This window comes from Rattus norvegicus, chromosome 14 (genome assembly GCF_036323735.1).
Source record: "Rattus norvegicus strain BN/NHsdMcwi chromosome 14, GRCr8, whole genome shotgun sequence".
Classification (NCBI taxonomy): Eukaryota; Metazoa; Chordata; class Mammalia; order Rodentia; family Muridae; genus Rattus; species Rattus norvegicus.
In genome coordinates, this window is record NC_086032.1 from 69842845 (window position 1) to 69851760 (window position 8916).

At 41.4% G+C, this 8916-nt stretch overlaps 1 long non-coding RNA gene across 1 annotated transcript; it reads right to left on the reverse strand.

The window, feature by feature from the left end:
- Positions 1–5726: 5726 nt before the first annotated feature.
- On the reverse strand, positions 5727–8916 carry LOC134481759 (uncharacterized). Its single transcript, XR_010057531.1, has 2 exons — positions 8547–8916; positions 5727–6090 (listed from the first exon to the last, which is right to left on the reverse strand). It is a non-coding gene; the product is annotated as an uncharacterized LOC134481759 (long non-coding RNA).

Here is an 8916-nt window from a genome sequence, read left to right on the forward strand (position 1 = left end):
ACCCCAGAAGCCTTCCTTGGCCTCCTGCTTCCATCTCCTGTGGATCCCACAAATGTTCTCTTTCTAAACAGACAACACACTCTTCTTGATTTGCCCCGGCCCCCAAACCCAGGAAGCACCCCCCTGCTAACCCATGAGCCACTTCCCACAGCAACAAGTAGGCTAAAGGCAGAACCACACCTGTCCTCCTGTTCCTGAGATCCAGTGCTCCCTCCCTCTATACTGACCTCCCTTCCCTCGTTGACCCTATCCCCAACAGATCACAAGGACCTTCTTCCTTAATCTTCCTTCCCCAAATCACTCCAGGATTCTTACCACCACCAGCGGCAGGTATTTCCTGTTAACATACCAGCTGAGCAGGCCAGGAAATCTGACAACACACAGCCATTACACTCTCCAAAATTACAGAAAGGAAATAGACACCAAGAAACAAAACACCCAACCAACAAAACCAGAAATCAGCAAGTAGATCTGTTATCCTCCTAAACCCAGATGCCTAGATGCCAGCGTAAAACACAATAAAATTTTCCGGGGCAATATGTCTCCACTACAGCCTAGCTATTCTACCACAGCAAGCTCAGAATATTACAACATATTTGGAGCACAAGTAACAAAAACCTTGAAACCAACTATATAAAGGTGATAGAGGTCCTTAAGGTCTCTTTTGAGGAGGAAAGGACTGATTCTCTCAAAGAAATTCCAGAAAACACAAAAAGTTGGGAGAAATTAATAGAATTGTTCAATACATGAAAATAGAAAAAGGATGGGGCTGGAGAGATGGCTCAGTGGTTAAGAGCACTGACTGCTCTTCCAGAGGTCCTGAGTTCAATTCCCAGAAACAACATGGTGGCTCACAACCATCTGTAATGGGATCCGATGCCCTCTTCTGGTGTGTCTGAAGACAGCAAAAGTGTACTCATGTACATAATATAAATAAATATTTTTTAAAAAAGAAAATAGAAAAAGGATCAATAAAAACACAAAATGAGGGAATTTTAGGAGTGAAAAATTTAGGAACTCAAATAGGAACTACAAAGGCAAGCTTCACCAACAGAATACAAGTGAAGGGAGAGAGAAGCTCAAGTGTTGAAGATCTGACAGAAGAAATGGATACATCAGTCAAAGAAAATGCTAAATCTAAAAAACTCTGACACAAAATATCTAGGAAATCCAGGACCAAACCTAAGAATAATAAGTATAGAGGAAGGAGAAGAATCCCAGCTCAAAGGCCCCCTTCAGGGTAAATGTCTTGGAGAGAATAGGGATAAAATGGGCACACCTCGCTCAATCTAATAAAGACAGTTTACAACAAACCCATAGCTAACATCAACTCAAATGGAGAGAAACTCAAAACAATTCCTCTAAACTCAGGAACAGGACGAGGTGGTCCACTCTCTCCACATCTATTCAACATAATACTTGAAGCTTTAGCTAGACCAATAACAAAACTGAAGGAGAGCAGGGGGATACAAATCAGAAAGGAAGAAGTCAAAGTATTGTTATTTGCAGATGATGTGATAACATATATAAGCGACCCTAAAAATTCTACCAGGGAACTTCTACAGCTGATAAACACAACATCTTCAACAAAGTGGCTGGATATAAGATTAACTCGAAGAAACAAAAATCAGTAACCCTACTATATTCAAATAACAAATGGGCTGAGAAAGAAATGAGGGAAACAACACTTTTCACAGTAACCTCTAATAATAGAAAAATATTCTGGGATAACTTTAACCAGGCAAGGGAAGGACTTGGATCCCAAAAAAGCCTCAAGTCTTTGTAGAAAGAAATTGAAAAAGATACCAGATGAAAATATCTCCATGCTCAGGGATTAGCATAGTAAAAATGGCCATTTTATCATTAACAATCTACAGATCCAATTACAGACCCTGAAGGGACAATTTTTCAGCTTCATATGGAAAAACAAAACAACCAGGATAGCTAAAGCAATCCAGAAAAATAAAAGAATACCGGAGGTCTCACAGTTTCTGATTTCAAGTTTGACTACAGTTATGGCAATAAAAACTACCTGGTATTGGTGTAAAAACAGTCACATTGATCAGTGGAATCAAATGAAGACCCTGACGTAAATCCTTAAACAGACGAGCACTTGATTTTTGGAAAAATGAAAGCATCTTCAACGAATAGCTTTGGTCAAACTAGATATCTTCATATAGAATAATCAAATAGATCCACCACACCACCCTGCACAAAACTCGAGTCTCAGTGGATCAAAGATCTCAATATAAACTGAACCTGAGAGAAGAGAAAGTGGGGAATAAGCTTGAATGCATTGGCACAGGAAATGACTTTCTGAACAGAACACTGATAGCATGGGTATTAAGATCAACAATTTATAAGTGGGATCTCATGAAAATAGAACACTTCTGTAAAGTGAAGGATACTGTCAATTGGATAAAGCAACAGCCTATGGAATGGGAAAATATTTTTACCATCTCTACAGCTAATGGAGGACTAATGTCCAAATTACATAATGACCTCAAGAAACTAGATATATAAAAAAATCTAATTTAAAAATGGGGTACAGATCTAAACAGAAAGTTCTCAGTAGAGGAAACTCAAATGACTGAGGAACACTTAAAGAAATGTTTTATATCTGTGGTGGTTTGAATACATTTGGCCCCCATTGATTCATGTGTTTTGGTATTTGGCCCAGGGAGTGGCACTATCAGGAGATGTGCCCTTATTGGAGTAGGGGTAGCCTTTAGGGAGAAGTGTGTTGCTGTGTATAAGTGCGTTTGAGGTCTCCTATGTTCAACCTCCACCTAATGCGGAATCAGGGCCTCCTCCTCCTAGCTGCCTGAGGAAGACGGTCCCCTTCTGCTGCTTTTGGATCAAGATGAAGAACTGTCAGGTACTCCCGCACCAATTCTGCCTCCTGCAGGCTCTGCACTGTGATGATAATGAACTGAACATCTGAGCTGTAAGCCAGCCCCAATCAAATGTTTTCCTTTATAAGGGTTGGCTTGGACTTTGTTGTTTCTTCACAGCAATAAAACCCTAACAAAGACATCCCTAGCCACTAGGGAAATGCAATTAATATGACTTCTCGATTCTATTTCACATCTGTCAATGGCTATGATCAAAAACACAAGTACAGCTCTTGCTAGAGAGGTTGTAGAGCAAGAGAAAGGGACACTCATCCATTGCTAGTGGGAGTGTAGACTTTGGCAGTCACTGTGGAATCCAATTTGATGGTTCAACAGAAAGTTGGGAATCAACCTACCTCAAGACTCAGCTATACCACTGTTGGGCATATGCCCAATAGATGCTCCACCCTGCCACAAGGATATTTGCTCAACCATGTTCATTGTGACTTCATTCACAATATCCAGAAGCTGGAAGCCACCTAGATGTCCCTCAGCTGAAGAATGGATAAAGACAATGTGGTAATTCACACACTGGAGTACTACTTGCCTGTTTTCTTAAATGATGTCATGAAATTTACAGGATGGAACTAGGACAAAAAAAAATCATCCTCAATGAGGTAACCTAGAGTCAGAAAGACAAAAAATGATATTTGCAGTTAAGGAAATGATTAAAAAAGTTTCAATCCATAGACTCTGAAAGGTTAAGTAAAAAGGAGGGAGAAATAGAATAGATTTATTGGTGGACTAGGAGAGGTGGGGATGGAAAGAGGTGAGAAATCAGGTTGAGGGAGATTCAGTGAAGGGAGAGAGTTTGAGGAGAGTCAGCTGGAATTGAGGGACCTTTGGAGAGTAGTGTGAAACACTAATGCAATGGAAACTTGAAGGTGAACCTGATGAAGATTCCTAGTAATGGAGGACACAGACTTTCAACCGGTCATCTCTTGTAATCAGGTGAGGATTGCATTCAGTTGAATTGTTGTCTACAGCGGTCCTACAGAAATCTCCAAACAGCCCATGCTGTTGCTAAGACAGAGTTGCTCTCTGCAAACCGATTGCTGAGGACAACACACGCGCACCATTTACTGAACATAATTCACCTTAAATCGAGCTGGTGCATACATGGAACTTTCACCCCTACTTTTTAGTCTCTTCGGTATGGAAAGGTGTAGGATGATGTCATCATGCAGGTGTAGGCAGGTACAAGGTAGACCAAGGCCTGTCATTGCATGAGAAGGAAGGATGGGTGGGAGAAAAGTTTTGGAGAGAGGAGGAGACTGAAGCAAGAGAGGGGAGAAGCCACGGAGAGAGCATGGAGGCTGATGTTAAGATTCCTCTCTGCACATTTACAGGTTGTTATGAATATTCTTAAGGGATGGATGTGCACAGGGTTTTGTGTGTCTAGATGAGCAAATTATATCTTATCAATTGGATCAGAGGTTATTGTGTTGTGTGTTCTTTCATATAGCAATTTAAGTTTAAGAGAATTTGTGGTGGTGGAGACACTGGCCCACCACAAAATTGAGATGTATATTTCTGCCATGGTGGCAACCTGCCTTGGGAACTAGATAGATAGAGAGATTGCTACCAGGCTCAGAGAGAAGCCTCAGGCAGTGTGATATGTAATGGGGCAGAGCTGCTGATGATTTGCTGACTGAGATGAGGATATCTACCAGATATCTTGGGGTACTATGGCCCTGGATCTAGTGCAGGGTAAAAGACAGCATTTTTTTTTTATAATTTACAACAGGAAGGTACTCTACAGGCTACTGAAAGAGAAACATGGACACCAACCCAGTCACAAAACCTTTGATCTACATTATGTCCTTCCTACAAAATGTGCTAGAGTAATGATGGCACAGAACTTATGGGAGTAGGCAACCAATATCTGGTTTGACTTAAGGCCCACTCCATGAGAAGGACTCCATAGCTGACACTGCTTGGGTAACCAAGATCCAGAGACCAGATAGCCCAGAGACCTAAGGTAACACCAAAGACTACTGGTCTTTTTCTTTAAAGCAATAAAATGATTCCTAATGGTCTTTTACTACAGTCATAGATCCATGCCTTATCTACTCATCATCAGAGAGGCTTCTTCTGGCAGCAGATGAGAACAGATGCAAAAATCCACAGCCAGACATTATGCGGAGAGAGAATCTAAGTAGAATGGAGGTCCACATCCTTTTGCTCAGAGTTCAGGGAATGCTGCAGAAGAGGAGACAGAAAGATTGTAAGAGCCGAGGGGCTGGAGAACACCAGGAGAACAAAGCCTCCGGAATCAACTAAGCAAGGCACAGAGATTGAAGCAGCAAGCCCGGGGCATGCACAAGTCTACACCAGGTCCTCTGTGTCCATATTATAGCCTTTGGTTTTTTATTATATATTACATATTATATATAATACAAGTAGCTGGTCTTTGCTACTTTGTAGGTTCTTCTTTCTTCCATCCTTTATCCCCTGTCTAACCCCCATCACTGGATAGAGGAGATAGCCAGAGAAAGAGAGAGATCCCTGAATCTAATCTTTTCCATTTGTCCTAGCCTACTAGCAAACCTAACACCTAAGTGTCAACAAATACTACCACCACCCCTCACTTCAGGGCCCAAGCAATTATACACCCTCTGAAAATTTCCCAGAATTCCAAATGTCATATACTTGTAGAAGCTATCTGCTGCTGGCAAGACCACGCCTCTGTTACAGCAAGAGGCAAATCATCCATTGCTCAGCTGCTGTAGACAGTCTGAAGTAGCCCCACATCCTTACACCTGGGATAAAAATGAAAGTACATTTTTATAAGTGTTTCTGTGTTTTTATAAAGAAATCAAAATTCCAAAATTGTCACTACATATATTTATGTTATATACTATATATTATACAATATACAATAGACAATTATATGTTATATGATTCATACAATGTAATATATGTTACATATTATAAAATTATATTACCCATGTCTATATTGTAGCTAATAGGTTAGTGACTTTATAAGACTTCTGACCACGGGAATGAATGGGTCTCTGACTTGCTCTTGGGAGTCTTCTCCTTCTGAGTTATCATGTCCAAGTTTGATATGATCATTTTTTGCTTCATCTTATTATATATTATTTTGCCATGTTACAGTTGTTATCTCTTAGAAGTTTGTTCTTTTCTAATGAGGAACAGAAAGGGAGTGGATCTGGAGGGAAGGGAGAGGGAACTGGGAAAAGTAGAGGAAGGGGAAACCATAATCAGAATGTATTATATGAAAAATGAATCTATTTTCAATAAAGGGGGAAATTGAAGGAGAAGAGGAGGAAGAGAAGGAGGAGGGGAAGGAGGAAAGAAAGAAAATCAAAAGCCAAATGACACAACAAAACAAAACTCAAATAATCAAGACTAAAACAAAACAAACCGACAAAAACAAGTGGCAATATGGAAGTCCCTTTAAATGGACACACACAGGGGAACCCTTGCCTTCAGGTGAGTGTTAAAAACCCTACCTTGGGTAACATGTGAGCTGAGACACAAGACAGCCCCAGGAAAAATATGAAGAATAAAAAGAAATGATGGATTACTGAATTTGCTATCACAGACTGAATATGAGGCATGTGGCCGAGGTACCTAAGCACCCACTAACCTCAGCATGTCTCTGCATATGCTGCAGTGCCGTGTCTCCCTTGTGCTGTGGTGTAATGATTGGTTTCCACATTGCCCTAGTGCTGTGTGAGTCGGACATCCATTGTTCAGTAGCATCATTGACCTGTGCATGACTGGGTGCACAGTAAATCCATTGTATTCCCAGGAAATGCACTAATTATCTGTAGCTTAGGCAGTGAAACCTGTCCCATGGTCATTGTGCAATCACACAGGATATCCAAAAGCATGACAGGAGTTCTTGAAGGTGGTTATGGTCATTTCAGCCACTCCATGGAGGGAATGTCTTCATAAGGGTGAATCTCTTACTTAAGTCAGTCATTCAACTTCACTGGTCTTTTTGTGAGACCGGGCATTTGCCTTAAGGCACCAAGAGTCATTAGGAGTTAGTTTTAGTCAATGTTTGTTTTGTAAGCATTTTAAAGTTAAAAGGATCTGACTCCAGATAGGCAACCATCTATCTGCCTGCTAAATTGTTGCTTTTATTTTTGGCCTTTTAAATCTCTACACTGAACACATAGATTCATAAATTCACAGCCTTAATTTCTTTGAATTTCAAAGAAATTGGGAATGGTGCTGATGAAGAAATTTAGGGTTATTTACAATTTAGCCAAACCAAAGAAAGAGAGAGGCTCTCAGTTTCTCTCTACCTTCTCTGTGGCAGTATATCAACCTTGGGGAAAAGATGGGCAATCTGAATAAGCTGAGTTAGCCATGGGACACATGGTCAGCACTGTGTAAATAAAAGCCCTTCCTACTGAACATTCCTCCTATGCCTTTAGGCTCCAGGACTCCTGGGGAAATTTGAACTTCTTGGGGTCTACTTTTATAGGAGCCCTGTTTTATTCTGCGATACTGAACACAAGAGATTGGTTTTGTAGACATTGCCTGGGCAGCAATAGAAAAATAGATGATTGATTGTTTCAAAGATAATTGACTTGTAAAGGTTAAAACAGAAGGATTTTCTTGTGACCATACTCACCTACATAGCCACCGACTTTACTGTAGCCATTTTGTTTTGTGCCTTCTGCCAGCCAAGTTACATTGTTAACAGAGGATCTTTCTCATGCCCAAATTAACCACTAAGACATATCCTGTTAAGTTCTATGCTCTGGTGTTTGAAATTCCCCAGACCCTCGCCCTCCTTTAGAGTCAGTAGCAATGAATAGCTTTGTACAGTTAGCTACTATAAACTTGGCCTCGAACCAACCACCACAACTGCCTGGCAGTACCTTTTGCACATGTGTATGAGCTTTTCTGGTTGCTTTGAGCTTTTTTGGGTTTTGCCTTTATAAGCTCTCCCTGGGAAACAGTTAGGGTCACACTCTCAGACCTGCCTGACCGATCAGTCCCCGGTGTCTATTCAATAAACCACCCCTGCTTGACTGAGACTGGTATCTGAGTGGTTTGTGGGGGTAACTCCTGGATGCCAACATTCAAGCTGGCCTGTGTGCAGACTGCTTTGGTTGCCTAAGGTAAAGTAGGACACATGGTCTCTGATTCTAGTTTGGCATTTTAGTGTAAGTGATCCTAGATGGTTGGACTGTGGGGAATGGGGTAGGAGCTGAGTCTAAACCACCAGCCTCTGAGAAATGGGTTAACACATGAAAGAAAAGCAAAAGAAAAGGAAAGGAGGAAGGAAAAGGGGGAGTGAGGAAGGGAAGAAAGGAGGAAAGGAAGGAAAGAGGGAAGGAAAAAGGAGGAAGGAAGGAAGGAAAGAGGGAAGGAAAGAAGGAAAGAGGGAAGGAAGGAAGGAAGGAAAGAGGGAAGGAAAGAAGGAAAGAGGGAAGGAAGGAAGGAAGGAAGGAAGGAAGGAAGGAAGGAAGGAAGGAAGGAAGGGAGGGAGGGAAAATATTTAGTATGTGGTATTTGAGCATCCAGAAGGAGTCAGAAACCCACATTCCAGTCTTGTGATCTGGGATCTGGGTAAAGTGAATGGAACTCCTGGTGCCATCTTGGACTGTGTAATCGAACACACAGAGGGTGGGGGTGGTGATGGAGGTCAGAGCAGGAGTGTACCTGGCTACGTGGATATGACATATTAGTCATAAAAGTGCTTGTAGTCACTTGATGTCAAAGTGTAAATCCTGCATTTCAGCCGCTGTTGATTTGAACTTGTTACATGCTGTCAGATAAATTATCAAAGCTCAGAGGTATGACATGTCCAGTCCATGGCTGAACTATAATCATTGGAACAGGGATTTGGATCCTGGCCTCTTAGTTCTAGAGTTTGTCCCTTTAACTCCCAGGTTCTAGAACTTCTAAGACGTCAGAGAAGCTGAGAGGGGGGAAAAAAATCCAGAAACTTATATTGACAATGAGCTTTGAACTTGTCATCAACAGTAGCGATTTGCCTTTTACTGCAAGGCTCAGGAAGAAAGTGCTGGCA